Source organism: Protopterus annectens, chromosome 1.part0, assembly GCF_019279795.1.
Source record: "Protopterus annectens isolate FY-2018-M chromosome 1.part0, PAN1.0, whole genome shotgun sequence".
NCBI lineage: Eukaryota > Metazoa > Chordata > Ceratodontiformes > Protopteridae > Protopterus > Protopterus annectens.
In genome coordinates, this window is record NC_056725.1 from 1,075,073,432 (window position 1) to 1,075,095,810 (window position 22,379).

Genomic DNA, 22,379 nt, shown 5'->3' on the forward strand with positions numbered 1-22,379 from the left:
TGAAACACATATCTTTGTCCTGAATCTGGATGTATCAAAACATTGTTTTCCAATATATACTGGCATTGATTGCAATTGTTGCATGGGTACGTGCCCTCACTCCTATCCCTCCTTTGTCTTGGTGTCTTGCCCCAGCTGAATAACAAAGCATCTACTTCAAAAGATCTTTTACTCTTAAACTGGAAACTAGGTTTGTCACCTACTATATTTCTTATTTCTTCATCCTGAGTGAGGATGGGCCAGAACTTTCTCACTGTTTCTGTTATCATCCCCACATTACTGCAGTAATGTATAGGTACCCACATTTTATTGGTTAGGGGTGTCTTACTCCTAACTTCATTCCTATTTCTATTAGTTGAAAAGTATGGCTTGCCCCTGTCCAACATTTGCAACTTCATATCCTTAAAAGTATCAGCTACCTTGTTGCTAGCATAACCCCTTTCCCTCAATTTATTATCCAGGGTTAGTAGCTCTTCTCTAAACCTATCCTCATCCGTTGTTAACCTTGAGGTTCTGAGGGCCTGTCCTTTCACTATATTTTCAAAGATATATCCTGGGTGCATACATTTTCTATGCAAAAAGAGTATTTCTATGACATTCCTTTCTATATATACTTATCTGGAATTTCCCTGCATCATCTCTCAAAATGCTCACATTGAGGAAGTCATTTCTAGAGTATTGTATGTCAAATTTTAAAAATGATGTACTGGTGTTCACTGCTTGGAAAAATCTTTCCAGCTCTGCCTCTTCCCCCTTCCATAACAGAAAGAGGTCCACAGACCTCCTGTAAAATATTATCGATTTCCACTCAGTTATTTTAACAGATTGTTCACTCTCCCATAAGGCCATTATTAAGTTTGCGTAACTGTTGGCACTAGACGTGCCCATGGCCACCCCCTCCCTCTGCAAATATATTTGGTGATTAAACAAAATAACATTCTTACATAGTATTATGTCCATCAACATACATATCAAATCTATTTGAACATGGGTACAAGTGCCATCCTGAATAAGATATTCCCTTAATATCTCCAAACCTTCTTCATTAGGAATGGAGGTAAATAGGGAGTGAACATCCATTGTTACCATAAGTAATGGAATTTCTGTTAAATCTATCTCTTCTAGAAACTCATACAAGTCCTGCATGAAACTGCTTAGAATCCTTTAAATTTTCTCATTTTTATCTACTACGGATCTAAGCATTTTTTCTACATACATAGACAATGGCTCGGTAATCCAATTTCTCCCTGATACTATAGACCTTAAAGGGGGCCTAACAGGATCTTTGTTGATCTTGGTTATTCCTCTAAAACTGGTATAAGGGGGTTAGGCATCTGAAAATAGTTATACAGTTGTTTGTCTATAACACCTTCTAAATGACTGTCATATAACATTGTTTCCATATTTGTTATTAACTGGTAAAGTTCATTCCCATCTATCAACTTGTATACATTCTCTTCATCTAACATATTCTGCATGGTTGAATTATAGCAGCTGGTGTCTATTACTACCACTGGCCCTCCCTGATCTGCTGACTTTATAGTTATTGTTTCATTCTTGTTTATTAATATTATGCTTCATATTTTGACTACTTTTTAGTTCCAGTTTATCAAAAACATAATTTTCACACAGCTTTATAAACATTTCAGCTAATGGATGACTTGGTGGCATAAACACACTAGGTTTTTAAAAACTTTTTTTCTGCACTTTATCCCCACCATCTTTAAATAACATCCTTAATAAAACATTTCTATTAAACATTTTTAAGTCCAGTATAGTTTGTGTTACCTCTAGGGGTTGTGAGGGTATGAACGAAAGACCCTTACCTAAAAGGAAATAACCATCCCTCATCAATGCCCATGAGGATATGTTCCATACTAGTGATTGTCCCTCCACTGACGTTTCACCTCCGTTGGCGACACCTGCGAATATTTCCTCTTCTTTTGGCTGCTGGACCAACCTCATTGCTCGAACCATTTCTCTAGCCATATAGGGAGTGTTGGAAAAACCTGGCCATGCTCATCTTGGCCTTGTATAGCATGATATTTATGTTCACACAGTCATTATACTCTACTGTTCATTTGGCTTACCAGTATGTCACTGTGACTGTGGTGAAATTGGTTGTGGGTATGCAGGCTCACAACAGTGACTGTTTTTCACTACTGTTAAATACCTGTAGTGCATGATATATTTGCAAATTCATGTGTAATTCCCCATAGCTGACTTGGGGTAGTGTGTCAGTCTTACTGTAGCTTGGACAGTGCTTGGTGACATACTAAGCATCTCAGTGAACTTTCCCTAACGTCATCTTATGTCCAGATATAGTAGGATGTACAGCTGTCTGGCTCATATCTTTGGTGTGGTCACAATAAGTGTTGTGTATGTCTGACAAATCAGTGGGATGATGTGAGGCTTTCAGGCACTAACTATTGAGTCTTGGAGTTGTGCTATTTTGATCAATATATGTTAGAACAGACAGTGTTACTGTAGCAATGGTCTCAGCTTATCTATTCAAGTATTTCAGATATGTCCCTATTTTCATGGCTTTCTCCCCCCACTTTGTCAGGCTTGGTCCAGGTTTGTTGTACTAAGGGGTTCTGAGCATATCTCTCAACTGATTGTTGAAAAACATCCAGGTTTATTGCTCATATTTTGTCTCTGTTCCAAAATTTATTCTAATTTCTCTGGTAAATCACTATGATGATCTGAGGATGTCAGTCAGTAAATGATGACATATTTCCAGTTCCAGACCTCATATACTTCAGAACATGTATGCTGAAACAGACCCTGTTACTCAAGTAACTTTCTACATTTCTAATAGCAATATTCAAACTATGTCCCTAGTTGTGGCTCATTGTCCCCTCCTCATTTTTACAGCCTTTGCCCTGATTTCTTGCACTAACAGGTTGAGAGGTATGGTTCTGAGATATGAGTGCACTACATGTTATGGGTATTTATATATATATATATACATATATATATATATATATATATATATATATATATATATATATATTTTTTTTTTTAATACATTTTTCAAATATATGTATCTCCATACATATATGTCTGTATATGTATATATACAAAACCTGAGTGATTTCACAGACAGTCTTTTTCCCTACTGTTGAATGATTCTACTGCATGATATCTTTGAAAAACATCAAAAATTCCTAAAGCTCAAATCATTTAGTGGCACATTGCTTCCACTATAGTGTTCAGGGTCATGGGTTTCATACTTGGCAGGGGTGATTATTTTATTGCTAGGCAGAACAGTGGCTGATGGAAACAGAGTGATTAAAATAGCTTTAAGCTGGTTTGCGTGTGTTTGTGTGATGCTAAGCGATGCCAACATATGGTTAACCGTATAGATGCTTAATCCTTTTTGGCTTCACTTAGCATCACGTAAACTCGCTTACTCCCACTTACACCCATGATAATTTCTTCAAAAGAATAGAAAAAGGGGTGATAGGAAAGTGGTGGGAAAGGGGCATGCAGAGGGAAAAACAGCATGAAAGGTAGCTAAGGATGTGCAGGATGGGTATAGGGAATGTTCACAGCTGTCCATTTCTTATACAGCAATAGCTGTGCATTTGTACAGATTATGGAAGTGAATTTGGACACTCAAACCCCAGAGAGAGGGGTGAGGACAACAGATGTGTTGTCAAGCCAGTTGGACCAGATTACATGTATCCAGTGAACACCTGTACCAACTGGACAGCTATGTATGGGGCAATAATTTTTTTGGGGGACAGATGCCCTTTTGTTCTTTGTTAAGGAGAGAGAGGGATGTTGGGGAAGGATTGTAGGTAAATCTGGGGAAGTAGGTTGGGTAGGGAGACAGACAAGACAGAGAGGACAGCAGACATGGGTGGTGTATGATGTATATCACATGTGGGGGTAAACACTTTTGATGGGGAGGTGTTTAGGAATCAGAGGCCCATGAGCTCCCATATGGATACAGTGGGACTGACATCCCCACCTGCAGGCAGTCATGACTGCACCTTCACAGCCCCAATGGGGCTATTGCTCTGTACCTCAGATACATATATCTCAACCAGTAGAGGCCCCCAGACCAATCCTTGGGGTACATCGTTGTGGATGAATCTACTATTAGAGATGGGTACTACTACTTTGACTGAGTGGCTACTATCATTGGGCCAGTTAGCTAACCATCTGGTAACCTACAGTTTGGTGTCTAGCTGTGTAGGCTTATGTATCCTGTCCACCTGGGGATTAGTGGGAGAGGATTGGGCTAGGTAAAGGTAGGCATTGTTCACCATCTTACCCTAGTCCCTCCATTTGTTGACCACTGCAGAGAGGTCAATCAGGTTTCGCAGGCCTCCATTTGATAATATCATAGTTTGTGGGCCCAGATATTTTGATGTTGCCAATGTCTCTGTTCATACTGTCTTTGATATTGTCTCCCATGCCCTTGCAGAGCAGGCTATCTAGGCTGATGTGCATCATATTGGCTGGGTTGGTGGATTGCTCCACCTTTGAGTATAGGGATGACAGTGGCTGTCCTCTGTGCAGGTGGGATGACACCGGTGCTCAGGCTGTGGTTGACTGCAGTGCGGATCTGACAACCCATGTCTGTGTTCATGTGGGATGCAGCCAGGGATGGTATCATGACTATGGAGACCTCGTGTATTGCTTTTGAGAAGGCATTATGGACCTGCTTCCTGATGATGAGGAGAGGGGGGCAGGTGGTGTACATGCACATGTGTACCACTGGGGGGAAAGGGGAGTGGTGTTTACACTTCACCTGTCTGCAGCTGGTTGCCTATATCTATGCCATATGTGCATGTGGTGTTACTGACCACCACTACAGAGCAGATTTGTGTGTTTTCTCTGGAATTGCAGGCACATGTGGAAGGCTTAGTGATTTTCCTTGGTGGATGTGTCCAATTTGCACTCAAGGACAGTCTTAGGGTACATCAGCTATGCCATTATTTGCTTGTACAGACCAAGGTCACATTACTTCCGATGAAGCACCTGTTCCTTCTTGGCCCATCCAGCGCTTGTTTCCACCTATTATGGTATTTGTGTACTGCTGCTGTCCACCACAGGTGTTTAGCCTACCTTGAGGGAGATGATGTTGTCCTGTCAGGTACTGCTGAGTCCATACAGCTTTGTGGGTGCCCACATAGTATTGTGGTGTGGGCCTGGACAGTCCTGCTAGTTCCAACACATGGAACATTGGCTGTACAGCTACATCCACCTACTCTGTGTGGATTTATAGTAGTTTGTGTACAGTTCATTCTGTTTGACACTGTAAGGGGGGGGCAAGGGAGATGGTGACCTGAACAGTGATGGCTATGTGGTCAGATATTACCCAGGGGGGTGGCACTGTAGGAGTGCTACAGTGGCTACTCATGTTGGTTAGGACCAGGTACATGAGATTCCCACCTGTTGTACGAGTATTGACCGCTTGATCCACTGCATTGCCATTGACAAAGCTGAGGAATCTATGTGCATTCATGTTCAGGTGGCATAGGTCAGACACACTATGGTTGGGTATTTGAAGTCACTCAGGAGCAGGGTAGATGCTTCAACCCTGACAGATTCCAGCATGTCCCAATAGGTGTGGTGGGTGTCCATAGTCATGGTTGTAAGTCTGTAGTTAGCTATTATTTGAGTGAGTGTTTTGTCAACTGTTAACTGCACTCGGGATGTCACCTTTGCGACATACTGTTTGGCCAGCCTGGATGTGTGTATGTGTATGCTAATGTTCAACACTCCACCTCCTGTGCATTTGCAGGCCTCCATTTGGGGTCTGAATGTGTGATGGGATGAGTAACCTGGCAAGGTTGGTGTGCTCTCCAGAGCTAGAAAGCAGGTATCAATGGCTGCACAAATGTCAGCATCCTACAGGAGAAGGGATGCTTGCATTGACATGGGTGTCATGGTAAGACACCTAGCTCCTGTTAGAGCAAGTCATCTGCACAAAGGCATACATCAGTGGTGGGCAAAGGCCAGTAAATAGTGTTACTTTATGAATCTAGCTGAAACACACTTATTTGCCAGCAAAGACGGTGTCACATTCACAGGTGTACTCTGCAGAATATGACATCTGACAATCAAATGCATGCTAATTTGTTATAACTTTAGTCTTTAATGGGTTGCCAGTGATGTGCCTGACAATACACAACTGTCTGAGGCATTAACTACAAATATGAGGCAGACATGTGGTCAGTCTGCAAAACTCTGGACAGTTGTCAGGTATGGGCTCAGTATATCGCTTACAGTTCAACACCCACATCTGCACCTGTCGTGTAGTATGCACATACCCTATGTACATCTCTTACATTTGTAAGGTAAGCATGTGTATCAGAGTAACACTCACAGGTGACATATGAGTAATTACAACATCCAGGTAGCTGACCTATCAGTGACACACTCAATAATGGACAACAGAGACTCCGTTAGTAGTCATACATGAGCTGACTTTTGCTGGGGTGACTCATGGGCCAGAGATGTACTCCACGTCAATGCAGGCAGGGCAAGCAGTAATGGCCATAGGTGCTGGACAGCAGCATGTGAGTCCAGCAGGTCTTGTTGCAGCCTATTGTTTAATGCCCCATTTGACATCATTGCATCCCCCATTCTGCATTCCATTACATGCATACATGCTTGACATACCTGTTATAGTGCTCAGGAGTTCCCTCACAACAATGCAAATGATTAGGTCTGTGTAGGCACAGTCTGTCTTTGTGTAAATGGGTTGAGACCTGTGTTTCATAGGCAGCAGCTTGCCTTTTGTAGGTACTTCTCATGAGAAGGTGATGGCCTGTGCACCAATTGATGTCTCCCACTTGCTACTTTCATCCAGAGCAGCTGTGTTGTCTTTCCATTTGCCAATGCCATAGCAACACAGTGCTATAATTATGGCCTTCATGCGTGCATTGCCCCTTTTCCTTCCCGGTGTGGAGGACATTATGGAGGTATGGAAGCTACAGCTTCAGAAGACAGTAGGTGGGAATACCTCTCAGGAGAGGACATGTGGAGACAGCCCAGCAATATGAGGAACAAAGCTCCAGAATTGGGTACAGATTGTATATCAGTAGTGCTGTTATACACAGAGATGGTTGCTAGTTTAACAGGGTTCATCTGGACATGCATTTTCTGTGTGACTTGACATCTGACAGTGATATGTCTCTGACATACCTTCCAACTGTCCTGATGTCCACAAACTGCCAAGGGCTTCACCTGGGTTGTTTGGTCTGTTCCTCAGACAATGTCTGTTTTTGTGGAAGCAGAAAGATAATGTGAGGATTGCAGTCAGAGTAACTGTTGACATCCATTGGTGTTTCAGACATCATCTCCTTCAGGGATGTTATGTTACAACAAAGCCTGTGACACTGTCAGCTGTTTCAGTTTGTAACACCATTATGTGAGACATGTACCTCTTTCTGGCCCCCTGTCCCCCAAGTATGTCATGCTTTGTCCAGATGTTTTGCATTAAGAGGGTCAGAGGTATGTGATATCATTATTTATTGACTGCACTCAAAGTATTTCCCCATTGACTTAGCAGACTCCTGGAAGTGGAATGCGGCAGTGGCCATGAATATCATCTCACACCCTGGACATTCTGTGCAAATCTGTACATATGAGAGTTATGCATGTCTAGCCATTGTAAAGCAATTGTCAAGATTGTGTAGCAGTGTTGTGTGTAGATGTTTGTTTAGCTGGGTAGGGAGAGTAGCAGATGTGAGTGTCACAGATCCTTTTTCTGTCTGACTGTGCATACTACTACTAAGGCTGGTGGTGGTCTCTCAGGTGTGTATGTTTGTTGGGGCAGGCTGAGGAAGGTCCTGTAACACGTCAGGATTCCCAGCACACTGTGAGTTGGGCCACTATCTGTCAGTTTATTGTGTGACTGGGAATCATGATATGTTCATTCAAACAGTTGTTCTACTCTAGAGTTAATTTGGGTTACTGGTATGTTGCTGTGACTGTGGTGCAAATGGTTGTGGTTGGACACATTTGTACCACTATGTGCTTTTCCCTATAATTCCATCCCTGTAGTGCATGATATATTTGGATATACATGGGTAATTGCCCAGAGCTGATTTGGGTTAGTGTCGTGTTGGTCTTACTGTGGTTCAGAAGGTGCTGGGTGACATGGCTGGCAGCTGCCACAGGTTTTTCCATTCTGTTACATGACTGCGGTCATACCTCTCCACTGTCCAGATATCTAGACACTGTCCTGATGTGTGGCTCATATGTTTTGTCTGTTGGCCACAACAGTTGTGGCTTTCTGAGAAATCACTGGGATAATGTAAGCATTGACATCAGTAAATTTTGACATTCATTTGTGTTTCAGACCTGGAATCTGTCCGGCATTGTATTTTAAAGCACACAATGCCACTCTAGCAGACTTCTACGCATATGGCAGCCATATTTAAAAAATTATACTATTGTTTGTCCTTTACCCCCCCCCAAATCTGGCTTTTTGCAGATTTGTTGCAGTAAGAGGTTGGTTATCTGACTATATATCTCTGTATGAATATATATATATATATATATATATATATATATATATATATAGAGAGAGAGAGAGAGAGAGAGAGAGAGAGATGTGTGTGTGTGTGTGTGTGTGTGTGTGTGTGTGTGTGTGTGTGTGTGTGTGTGTGTGTATCTATATATATCTATCTATATATCTATCTATCTATATATATATATATATATATATATATATATATATATATATATATATATATACAAATATATATATATATATATGGATTCCTATCAGATCGCCGAAAGCTCATGTGACCGAACCTCATTTCACTGAAACCAAATGACTGAAAACTCATTTCGCTGAAAACGAATTTTACAGAAAATAGTACAGGCAGTGTTTATGCCCTTTTCCCCACTATTGTGCGACCCTGGAGTTAGAATATATAAGTAGCGGGGGTGTAGCCTCCCACCTAGCTTAGTTTTATACTGTCCAGTTCCTATTAACTAGGTAAGTTCGTAGTTTTTAACAACATTAGGTGGGGAGTAATGCCCCCCACACCCCTACTTATATATTCTAACTCCAGGGTCACACTACAGTGGGGAAAAGGGCATATACACTGCCTATACTATTTTCAGTGAAATGAGTTTTTGGCTGAATGAGTTTTTGGCGAAATGAGTTTTCAGTCATTTGATCTTGGTGAAATGAGTTTCGGTCAAATGAGCATTCGGCGATCTGATAGGAACCCATATATATATATATATATATATATATATATATATATATATATATATATATATGTGTGTGTGTGTGTGTGTGTGTGTGTGTGTGTGTGTGTGTGTGTGTGTCTGTGTGTCTGTGTGTGTATAGACACACATACACACACACACACACATATATATATATATATATATATATATATATATATATGTGTGTGTATATTAACAGTACAACAGATATATAATTTCCCATTATGTTGAATGACTGTTGTGCATGATGTGTTTGCAAAAACATTACAAATTCCTACATTTCAGATGTTGTAGAGGTATGTTGCTGTGATTGTTGTGCACAGGGTCCTGGGTGCCAGACAAGGAAGTGATTACTTTTTTCTCATTAATGCTAAATGATCAGAATGAATGATATGTTTGTAAAAGCAGTACACATTCCCACAGCTCAGATGGTGTAGTGGTACTTTGCTGTGATTGTGGTGTACAGCATCCTGGGTTCGAGAATTGATAGGGCTGATTATTTTGTTGCCAGGCAGAATAAGGTCTGATGGCAACAGAGTGATTAAGGCACTTTTAAGCAGTTGTAAGTGGGTTTGCGTAGTTCTGCGTGGAGCTAAACGTTGCTAAGAGATGGTTAAATAAACCGCTTACTCCCACTTACACTTGCGTTAATTTTCTTTAAAGAAAAGAAAAATGGATGATAGGAAAGTGGTGAAATAGGAGCAAGCAGAGGATAAAACTTTATGAATAGTAGCTAGGGATGTGCAGGATGGGTGTAGGAAAGGACCATAGCTCTACATTTCTTCGGCAGTAGCAGCTGTGACTGATGTGGCAAATTTGGAAGTTACAGCCTCACATCCCACAGAGAGGAGTGCTGGCAACATACATTTGTAGAGTAATTTGGTTGTACATTGATTTCCTTCACTGGACATGGTGGCAAAATGTAGATCATGCATGGGGCAATGTTTTTTTGTGGGACAGATGCCCCTCTTTTTTTTAAGGTGAAAGTGGGATGTTGGGGAAGGGTTGTAGGTATGTTTGGTTAGGTAAGTTGGGTGGGATAGGTTGCATATGCAGACTGACAAAATAGACAAGACAGCAGACAGAGTATATGACACATGAGGGTGGTAAACACCTTTGACGGGGAGAGTGGTTAGGAATCAGAAGCACATGAGCTCCCAAATGACTACAGTGGGACTGATGTCCAGACCAATGACAGTCATCACTGCTCCTTCATGGCCCCGAAGGTGGCTGTGCTGGGGGCTGGACAGGAGGGGTGGCCTGCCCCATAAGGTGCACTAGGCAGCCCTCAGTTTGGTGCCACTGCCACCCAATGCTGCTCGGATGGTGCTGTGCACCAAACCCCAGAACTGACTGTGGGTGAAAGGCTCCTGTCCACACCCCTCCCAGAGGGGGAATGGGTCCCATCCCCTGATGCGGTTCCACCTGAAGGTGGTGCAGGACCAGTGGAAGAGGATGTCCTGGGTTGGGTCCCAGACGTGCTGGAGCTCGGTGCCATGGCCAGATGAGGTGGCACAGGCAGATCTGCTGGGATCTGCCTTCCCAAATGTGCTATGGTGTTGAGGTTTTAAAAAATATGTTGGGTAGTCATGAACAACACATTTCCAGATTAGTTATAACAGCATGCATGGGTGTTCCAACTGACCCCATTAAACAAATTTGGAACAGTTGCATAGCAAAATGAACATGTGCATAAATGGAACAATAGTATGCATCATACAAGCATGTTAGTAATATTAGGTTTGGAGTAAAACATACACATAGTATATGAATTATTGTATTGATCCAGATGAGGGGGAGGCAAAATGTCAATTAACAACTATTTATGCTTCTATTTTCCTCAACAGTATTGATAATACTCTATGGGTCTGCCCTCACTTTACATATGCCTTTGACATATAGCTTCTGTAGCACATGCATACCTATTAAGCTGTCAACCTGAAGTGGTATGGAGCAAACTGTGACAACTCTGGGTACATGACTAGAGGGGACTTGTACATGTCAGGGTTACATATCTGGCACAGAAGGGGTACCCTGAAATGTTGTTATGTGAGTGTGCTACTGGCATACTTCAACTGGTTTCCTATCTGTGTCCAAGGATATTGGCAGCAGTGACCACTAGCCATGAGAGCATGACACTTGAGAGACATGTATCAGGAAGCGTGCATGTTGTATGTACCTATCCTACTGTCATTTGCAGACATGTGGTGGGACAGTTGAACAGCTGTACACAGTTTATTAGTATACCCTTCATACAGCTACTACCAACATTTCCTTAAATGTACAACCTGTGGAGAAAATATCTATTAACACTACCTGTCTGTTTTTACATTTATTCTTCATTCCTTGTGTGTAGATATGCACACATCTTAGTACCACTCCCTGGATTCAAACCGTGTCTGTGTGTGCAAAATTAACAACTAAGATATTCCTCATCACACTGAACTACTGTTTCTAGTCTCACTGGTTTCTTCCTAATAGTCTCTTGGTTAGACAGTCTGAACTTGTAAACCTGTAATGCATGCATGACAGATAGTTATTGCACTGTGCATTAATCCTTTGGATTACTACAATCTGGAAAACAAAAGGTTAACACAAGTCAATGCTAGATGGAACACAATTTGAAACGTTATGCATTACTATTCAGGGTTCAGAGCTTAGTGCAGTATATATTTCACATTTCAGTTATATCTTCTTTTACAGCTCCACCATCTACAGCTTTCCATACAGCTGGTTCACAGAAGAAGTTCAGTTAATGTATGCTGTCACAGCCACATTTGCTGTGAAGAACCTGTATACATTCTAAATGTCTACAACAACATACCAGAATAAACACAACAGCTTTTTGTACGTATTTTTTATTGCACATCAATATTAGTCTGTCAAACATTTTTATTTATTCAGTTCACACACTAACAGTATACCTACTAGCAGTAAGCAGTGTACTCCTTCTTAGCTATTTGAACAATATACTGCAAAATAGATTTGTACTCACCAGCCTGTCAGCACAGCCTCAGCAGTCTGTCACCATGGGCTTCGATGTTCATATCCCTCTCTGCTGCTGCTGTAGGGGAGAGAAACAAACATTATGCATACCTGTCTATTACATTCTCAGGCTACTATTTGCTACAAACTACTTGCCCATGCATCTTGGATCCTCTAGGCCAAGAGTTCCCCCTTCCTCTGCTTTAGGTCAGCATAGTGGTGCCGTACCTGCACACCATTCCGGAGGATGCCAGTAGCACTGGTGAGATCACGTGTGAGATGGTCCCAGGCCTCCATTTTGTATTGTGAGCCCTGGTACTGGCCCTGAAGCAGTCTCTCATCATGGTTTTCACAAGGAATCCAGACATGACCCTGGACTCCTGAATGCTCCTGTGCTGTGCCTGGAATTGCACTCCCTCTCCAACACCAGACATGTTCCTGCAGAGATCAAACTAAACAGGTTATAGCTGTATTCCCACTGGCATGGTTAAATAAGGCCATATTCCCACCCTTTGCTGTCATTGGGCCATTTTGAAAATGCTGAGCACAGCTTAGCAATGCACCACACCTGCTAAACTGGGTTGAACAGTGCTTAAAGGGGTAATTGCTGAGTACTGCTTAACACTGCACAAATCCACTTAACTGAGCTACCTACTGCTTAGCAATCACATATAAGTGATGCTTAAACCTGGTAAGCATAGGTGGGGATTGATGACCATTGCTCACTTTTCATTTTAAGAAAAGATCAGGATAATGGCTTCATTTAGTAGGTGTATATGATTTTACATGACATCCCTCTATGTGCTTTCATTGCATTAGGAAGGGGTATGACTATACTGTATGGGACACTTGTGTATGCTTGGGTGATTTCACATGTTACATGCACTCATACATCCATTTTACACCAGCTGCACTACCCTGGTTGATAAAAAACAGTTACTACATACTTTAAGTTTAAAAAAAAAAATTAGCACTGGTTTCTCATATAAAAATAACTTGCCTGTTTTGGTACTTGAACCATAAATGCCTGCATGTAAAGCCAGAACTCTAACCACTACAGTAGCTTGTGTTAGAAATTTCAGCTGTATATTTTTATTTATCTTCTATGGGATGTTTAAGCACAAGAGGAGGGCCATAATGTGCATACCCACTTAGCTATGCTTAAACGTTCCTTAGCATGTAAAAAAAAAAGATTTATTATATTATTATGTTATATAGTGAGTACTGTTGTTTTCTGAGAAGTCATTGAGGACTGCAGTCAGGAAATAATGGCATACATTTGACTTTTAGACTTCTATCCTTTGGAAATTCATGTTAATGCATGACCTGTTTTCTATCAACTTTCTAAGTTTGTGAGGGCAATATTTAAGTAGTGTCCCTATTTATAGTGCCTTGCCCCCACATTATTTATGCCTTTGTCCACATTTCCTGCTTTAGCATGTTGCGAGGTGTCATACGGCACTTTTACAATGCAGGGTGTGTGTCACAGAACCTGTCACACACCCCCTGCATTGCTTTCCTGCTCCCCTATTTATTTTAGTATCTATGGCCACTGAAATAATAATTTATTTCATGTCAGTGTCGGTGGACACTGAAATACTGGCATAATATTAGAGAAATTCTCTAATATTTTGCTGCATTTGTTTTAGAAAGTGCCGTATGGCAATTTCTGAGGGTAGGGGGCGTGTTCATAGTCCGTGCCCTACTTAAACATGCCCCCTGCACTCGTTCACAGTTCATGTCTGTTTAGCCTTAACAGCAGCGTGCTTTCATGAATATGCAAGGTGCACTGCTGTGGCTATATGGACATGAACCACTTCATACAGGAATAGCAGAATGCCTGCACTGAGTTTATTGAATCCAGGGGTGAGTGTGAATATTTGGAGGTACTCATTGCATTATGCTTCTCAGGAATTTCTCCAAGTTAAGTTTGACTGAAAAATATTGGAAAATGCTCACTGTTTTTTGAAATTAATTATTATTGTAATAAAGCTGGTTATTAAGAAACTATATCATGTTATCATTTTCCAATGAATAAAGAAGTAAACTCCAGAGCAAGGATAGGAGGCTGCTTTCATTTGGTCATCTTGGCTCTGCCCCCTATATATGATTTATTCCTAGTAGTTTTGCTGAAGGCATTTTTGCCAACTTTGACCTGGCCAGTTTGTGAGGAGTTCTGTTTTGAGAACTTTTAGTCGATCTATTTGCTTCACTTCAGTATTGCTATTGTTTTCTTCATTACTGGAAAAAAGAATCACCTGTATTACCCCTTACCTTTTCTATTTTTTATTTTGTTACTAGAGACACACATAACAATGTACCTGAAAGAACAGTACAAAAGAACAAGTCACCAGTAAAAAAGCAAGTAGTTAAAACTAAGCGTGCAGGTATAAAGGACAGCATTCAATGTAATAGCTATACTTGCATGTAAAAGTCAGTTCTAAGGTAGGACTTATGTGACTTTATGTGGATTTATGCACACTCCCTTTCTTTGGCAGCTGGCCAGAAAACTTAAGCAGACCATTAATATTCAGTCCATTTCTCTGCAACCAGATTCCCACCCATCTGGTGTGTCTGTTATTAAATTTGTTTCAGGTTTGTTCAAAAACCCATGAAAGATTAAAATAGCATTCAGATGGTTTGTTTGGTTGACAGCACCATGTAATAAAAGCATGACATAACTAATGTTTATGAGGAAAACCTGGCTCAGCAATGTTCCCAGCTTGAAGGCACATCAGCCTAAGTCCCAAGAGAAACATTTGCTCACTCTCTTCCATTTTCTGGTGCTCTACAGTAAGCTCTGTGGCATGGTTCTGTAATGCTTCCCATGAGCAAATGATGCTCACTTTACCACATCACAAGTTACAGAAAATAAACAATACAACAGTGCCATTTGAAGTAAGCATACTGCATAAGCAAGGCCACTAGGAAACATATTCAAACATTAGATAGAAAAAGTAAGCTGTTCTCAAAGCACTCACAAAGAATTTGTAGCACAACATGTGGAAACAGATAATTTGACAGGATATGAAGTAAATTAAATAGCTAATATGCATTGGTGTCCAATGTAGAAATGGACATGTTAGCAGTGCCACACCATAACAGTCCAGTGAAGAATGGGATGCTGGACTTTAACAACAAGCTGAGAAGGCATACCGTTTAGGTCAAATTACTGAATGCTGGGAATTCCTGAGAAATGCTAGTGAAGGAATACGTTATAACCCTATCTGAAACGGGTATGTAAGCATAAAAAGTTGGTTTATGCAGCATTAAAACCATGGTGCATTTAATCTAAGTTGGAAAACTGAAGGAATGAGGTAAGAATTTCATTCAGGAGAAAGGGAAGTGGAACTTGGTGGGGGGAGGGGGGTTGGGAAAAGAAAAGCATTCTATCCAATGTCAGGAACCAAGGAAAATCATCCCCAATTATGTTATTTTGTTACTGGATAAACCCAGTGATTTTTTAGACAACATTCTCATCTACATTGTGCTGAAAATAGTATTTGTTAGATATTAAACATAACTCCTCAGCACCATAAGGAATGGTTATCAAATTGGAACACACTGTTCTGCATAGAGGACCAAAAAGCATACATAACTGTGAACGTGATAAGAGTAAATGTCCAGGAAATTTATACAGATGTGACCAAGGAAATATGCTGTTGCACATAGGTTTGGCTGCAACACAATAATACAGCTGCTGATATAGGGGATCGATGAAAGTAACTATTGATACATAACTGTATTGTTAACTGGCTCAGATACAGTTCACATACAGGCGGTCTTTTGCACAATTCACCCAAAAGCCATCTATGTATTTGCCTGGCTGAAGTTCGTCTTTTTACTTTACCAAACTTTTCAGTAACTCTATCATCTTTTTGTGTGAAGCTGTGTACTGCAATATGCAGTAAAAATTACCCTTTTTCTAGCGTATTGTTATTGCTTTGGTATATGTTAATATCATGACAGATATGGAAAAAAAGTATGCAGCTGAAACACATTGATTTACATTTCTTGCCTTTAAAAAGCTTTCCCTGCATGTTAATTAATCTTTGAAAATTCTCCAATTATCAGTTCAAGAAAGCAGGAGGGATACATGTTCAAACTTAGATTATTGTTGTAGTAGCCTAGGCTGTATGAGTCCTACCCCAATGCAACTGATCAGCTTTCCAAAACTTAGGGCATCTTCCACACACTCCAACTTTCAGGGGCTCAAGCAGACCATTAAAAGACAGCTGGAGTGCAAAAATCTTTAGGGTTTTTTTTTTTTTTTGCTGAACTGATTATTTCTTCTGGAGGCCCTGTGGAACTGTTGGTTGGCTAATGATCTTTCAGAGCAGTGCATTTCTGTCTCCTTTGGAGAAAGCCTTCCACTGTTTTATTTTATGAGGAAAATTGATTTTTTCTGTCAAAACAATGAGTTTATCTTGGAAACTTAAATTTTTGGGGCCGTGGTTTCAGTTTTAAAGAAATTGTTATCTGTATGCTTGTGTGAACTTTTTGTGAAGAAAAGTCTTTCTTTTTCACTAAAGTTGTACTTAGATTTGTAAGCTTTATGTGTTTGAGGCAGGATACCATGCTTGTTGGGGACTGTTCGTAGTTTTATTTATGCCAAAACCTCTTGTTTTCTACTGAACATTTTATTGATTCATCCAGGCTTCAGTCACCATACTCTCTTCCTCTGCTTACCTATATTGCAAACTTCCAGTCTCAATGGTTGTACTTTCCTCTGCAGACAAAAAGAAGAAAACTGTAAATGAGTCTTTGTGTGTCAGACTAACTCTTATTGTGCCTCAGCCACTGGTGAGTCAATTTGTTGTGGTTGCTTGTTGTTCCTCAGACCACCAATCTTCCCCAAAGTCCTCACAGTGTAGCTTTTTTTAGCCACCACAGTCTGTTGGATAGACACATCCTCTGTGGCTTTAGGGATACCCTTGGCAGACCAGAGATAGCCACTTGTTGCTTTCAGGGGAAGGATCAGATGGATGATCTTTACTTGGCTGAGTTAGGGTGGTGGTAGCTGGGACCAGCGGGCTTAACGTGAGTCAGTCTTTTTTAAGATAGAGTATACTTAGTAAAAAAAAAAAAAAAAAAAAACTTTAGTCCCCTGTTTCTATTTCTATGGACAGGGCAGACTTACTGGGATTTGCCAAAGAACGTATTAATGCTTCTTCTTTGCCCTCACATTATTCAGACAAGAAATGGAAAATACTTCTTGGGCCAGATTCAATAAAGCCTACACTGTGTACATGATATGTATTCAATAAAATTCCTAGCACATTTTTTGTGCTTTCTAGTCACTCCGGAAGATTATACTAAGTGCACATGTAGTCTACACTTTATTGTAACCTTTATGAATCCCTGTCAATATTTAAAGCTGCAAAAATATCAGTAGGAAACTGAAATTAGGAGGAAGAGGCCTAACTTATTGGCAACTACAATTAAATGCAGCTCAACCTCCAGGATTAAACAATTACATCTCTATTAAACCTTACTTGATTAGGAAAGCTGAGAAGTTGTGATGAACTTTTAACATGGGGACTTTTTTGTAGCAAGTTTCACTGTTTTTGTATTTTGTGACATCTTTTTGTATTACAACTATACAGGCTTATTAAGCTTTATAAATTATGGTTATGAAGGGATTTTGTTATTGGATTTTTTGGATTTATTCTGTGAACATTTTATATTTTAGATGAGAATCTTGTACATATAGCTTTAAAAAGTTGTGGTGCTCTTTTATGCATAGAGGTATTTAAATGGGAGGAGCATTATATTTTTCTTGTACTTGAAAAAGCCTTGCATTTGAGTCAAGGGGAAAGCGCTTGTGGTGATTTTTTAATAAAACAACTGTTTTACAGGCATTTCCTGTTGCTGCCTGGACCGTATTTCTTGTTTTACTGGTATTCCATTTAAGTTTTTTCTACCTGTTGTGATATTCTAAAGTGTGTCTCTAATGTTGCTGATTCTTCCTCCAGATCTACAACTTCTAGACCAGCTTTGAAATGTGTTTCCCTTTGTTCTCAAAATCTTACTGATGATGTTAAATCTGAGATTTTGAATTGTCCTTTAGTTGTAACAGTTCTGTCTGTCCATTTTGCAGCTGAGGTGCTTAACAGTTGCAACAAAAAAGTACAACTGATTTAAGGAGTGATTTTCCACCCTTCATTTTTCAGAACAAACAAGTCCTCATTTTCCTCAGCTCCCTTCTCCAGTAAGGAATTAAAGCAACAGAGAGCCACCAAAGAGATATTTGCAAAGGAGTAAAAAAGATGCTCTAAGAAGAAGGGAAAAGTCTTTAGTAATCAAGGGCTGTCGACTCAGTCAGCATGACTCTCTGTCTCTTCTGGATGGGCACATGCACTGATAATTTTCATGCTTCCCCAAGCCAGACTACAAGAGGAGAATGCAATGGTATCTCAGGTCAGTATGGACTCAGCATCAATGCCTTTGGCCTTTCAAATCCCAGATCTGGGATTTGTAAAGATGGAGACGGGATGGTAGGTCAGGCAGATAGTTTGCAATCCAGGTCTGCCTTTCTCTCTTCCAACCTCCTCCAGTCAGTCGGCCCATACACTTCAGAACTAGCCTGGGGAAAAGTTTCATAAGGGGAAACTATCCAAGCTCTGTGGCATCCCATAGATATACAGAGAGAGACAGAGTGAGAGATGTTGGCAGTAATCAACATGTTGAAGGCCTTAAAGCATCTGTGGTCCCTAGGACCTCTGCAGATGTACACAGACAGCACCATAGTCATGAGGTACATAAATTAACAGGTGGTATACAATCATTCTCCCTTTGCAGACTTGCTTTGATAGCTCAGGGGAGGGGGGGTAGAAACTCAGATCAGTTTGACTCTTCACTCTTCAAACATTCCATCAGAGCAAATGTGGTTAAATACAAGCTCATTAAGACCACGACAGAGTCTGGATAGATGGAAACTTCATTCTGACAGTCTTCCAAGAATTAATCCAACTATGGAGAACACCTCAACTTGAACTGTTTGCCTCCTCTCAAAACAGACAACTGAAGAAATTCTGTACCAGGATTCACTGCAAACAGGACTGGAAGACAAGAGTTCCATCACTCCCATGGAAGGCAATGTACTGTATGTTTTTTCTACATTTCCACTGCTATCCATTACTCTTCTAAGGCTCTAGAAGGACTCTCAAGTGACTCACATTTGGCTATGGCAGCAGTGGTACTCCCTTCTTTTCAGTTTATCCAAGTGAAGTTACCACAAGTTGTTCCACAGACAGGATTTACTCTCGCAAGACAGGGGGCATTTGATACACTCCAGTCTAGAAACTCTTCAACTAAATGCCTGGATAATAAAATTTTAGTACATTTTAAGCACTTTACTTTTCATGAGAATGCACAGCAGATATTACAGGAGATGATAAAAATTACTGCTAAAAAACCATGCATGTGCAAGGGGAAAGGATTTTCTAGTGTGTACCAGTCAAAGAATCAGGATCCTGTTCAGGTCTGGATGACTCTGGTTCTTGACTGTTTATATGAATTATTCTCTAAGGGGCATTTGTATTCCTCTGTCTAGATGCATTTGTTTGCCATTGCTGTTTGTCTGCTTTTGGATCTCCCCATTTCTAATAATGCTTAAGTTGAACAGTTTTTGAAAGAGGTGTTACATACTGGTTTACTTAGGAAACATTTGGCTCCTACTTGGGATCTGAACTTTATGCCTGAGAAGCTACTCTGCCCTCATTTGAACCAGCTCATCAGACTGAATTGAGGGTTTTAATTTTGAAGACTGTTTTACTCATTGCTCTGCCATTTACTAGGAAATAATGCAAGTAGTAAATGTGTGTGGTAGGTCAACCTTACCTTGTTTTCCACAGGAACAGGTTTTCTTTGTGAGTAAATCAGACCATTATGCTTAAAGTGGTCTCAGAGTTCACTTTAAGCCAAACCATTAGTATCCTTGTTTTCTTTCCTGAACCAAACAATAAGATAGAAAGACTCCTTCACTCTCCTGATGACCACAGTCAGCTCAGATACTACCTACAAAATGCAAACCTTCAGGAAAGCTGATCAATGTTTTGTTGCCTATGAAGTATAGAGGAATGGACAGCTGGTTACTCTGGTAGCATAGAGGGATAAAGCCATGACTATAGCCTAGCCAAACCAGGTTCAATTAGCAGCTTCAGTGACTGACAGTGCAGTAGGAAAGGACAGATGTCATCATTCTTGGGCGGGAGGGTGTTTCTGTGGACATCTTCTGCAATGAAACCTGGTATAGGCTGGGGACATCACACTGGAAGACATGTTCTGAAGGGGGAAAAGAGTCAAGACATTGCTGAACTGCTATGAAGGTGGGGAGATATGAAGTATGTCTCCATTATACATCCAGCCATCAAATGCAATTGAGGGAATCAGCAAAGGAGGGGGAGTGGCAACACAGGGGCAGGTCACAAAATATGAAAACAAAAAGGCTTGAAGGAGGACAGGGATGACCCCTCAGGATGTCCTTAAGATCATCGTTGGCCCTGCCTCCAGTTTGGAGAGTTGATTAGTTTGCTGGTAAACCAAGTGAATGACGTGGTGCACTGGGACAGCTGTCAGAGTTTAATAAACAGAGAAAAAAAACTAAATGAAAAACAAAAGAGGAATGGACAGCTCATTTCAAAGTATGCCAAATCCAGGTGGATGTATCATTCTATTCCCTTTTGTTTTACTCATCTTAATAAGCCACTTCCAGACAGGGGTTACAGTCTATTTATCAAGGGTATTGGATTCTTTAATGGCTTTCTGGAAAAGGGATAGACTGCAGAAGTAGTCTGACAGCAGAAACATGGTCTTATATATGCAGTTTTGCAAAGCACTACAAACGAGATTTCTTCTCCACATCCACAATTGCCTTTGCTATGATCATTCTCCAAGGGCTCCTGGAGTCTGTTTAATAGCATCCTCCTGTTTTGTCCTTTTCTTCCCTAAACTATTGCAATCTATATATTTTTTTGTTTGTTTTGTTTTTACGGTGTTGCCAGAGTGAAGATATGTCAACCTTTTTTGTATATAGTACTATCTGGGTTGTTTCCTAGCATGGTTCTTCAGGGATATTGTGTCCATCCTTAGGAAAAATAAAATGTGCTGATGCTTTCACACTCCAACAGTCTCTTTACTGTGCTCCACTAGAACTTCTGATGGAGTGTGTGGAAGGTACCCTTATTTTTAGAATGCTGGCCAGTTGCAGAAGGGTAAGATCTATATTGCTTAGGTTATTGTAGCAGGAATCCATTAGAGCATCGATGTTATGGTATACTAATGCAGCTGCTGTGGAAAATTCAATCAACTGTAGTCAGTCATTCTGCCAATCTGAGCTGAAAACTTTGCTTTGTTCACCTAATGCATCACATAAAGTACCATTATAAGTAATTATGGAAAGGAAAGATAACTAATGGCAGCAAAAGATAATGGTATTTAACACTAATGTGTTTTTATAATAAGAACAAGTTGCAAATAATTGCTTAATAATACCCTTCCAGGCATGGTTGAAAGAAAAAAAAACCTCCTTAGCACTAGTGTAATAAAAACTGATGTCCTAAGACCAAAAGTATATAAAAAGAGAGAGATGGGTATATTTATAGATATGTAGATATACATAAAAAATAAAAGCCTTACTAATGTAGTTTATGTACATAACATTGCCGTTTGATGTTTTTTCTCACATGTTGCTTTGGTACTGAACACATGATCTGAAGATGCAGTAAAGAGGTGACATTGTAATGCACAGTTTACTTTTCATGCTTTCCTTTCTTCTTTAGCTTCTGAAAACAACATACTGAAATCGCTGATGCATTTAAGCCAGAAGTATAATCAAGTCTGTCAATCATTTTTAAGATTGAAGAGACAATCTTCTGGGACTTTTTTCTGAGGAAATTATTCTGCCCTGAATGTGCTGAGAAGATTTTATCTGCTTTTGGAGTAGCAGAACAGAGCATACAAAACAGTGAAAGCAATCATGAATCATGTTGCTTTAACTTGGTCAGCATAAGCAAAAAGTCTTTAGATTATTTATTTCAACCAAAAAAGATCTTATTTCACAGATCATCTGATCCCACTGGGAGCATGATGTACCATAGTTCAATTCATTTAGATGCATTAACTAATTGTCTTCATTCCCCTGCAGTTAATTTAATCAAACAGTCAATTATAGTTTTTATCTG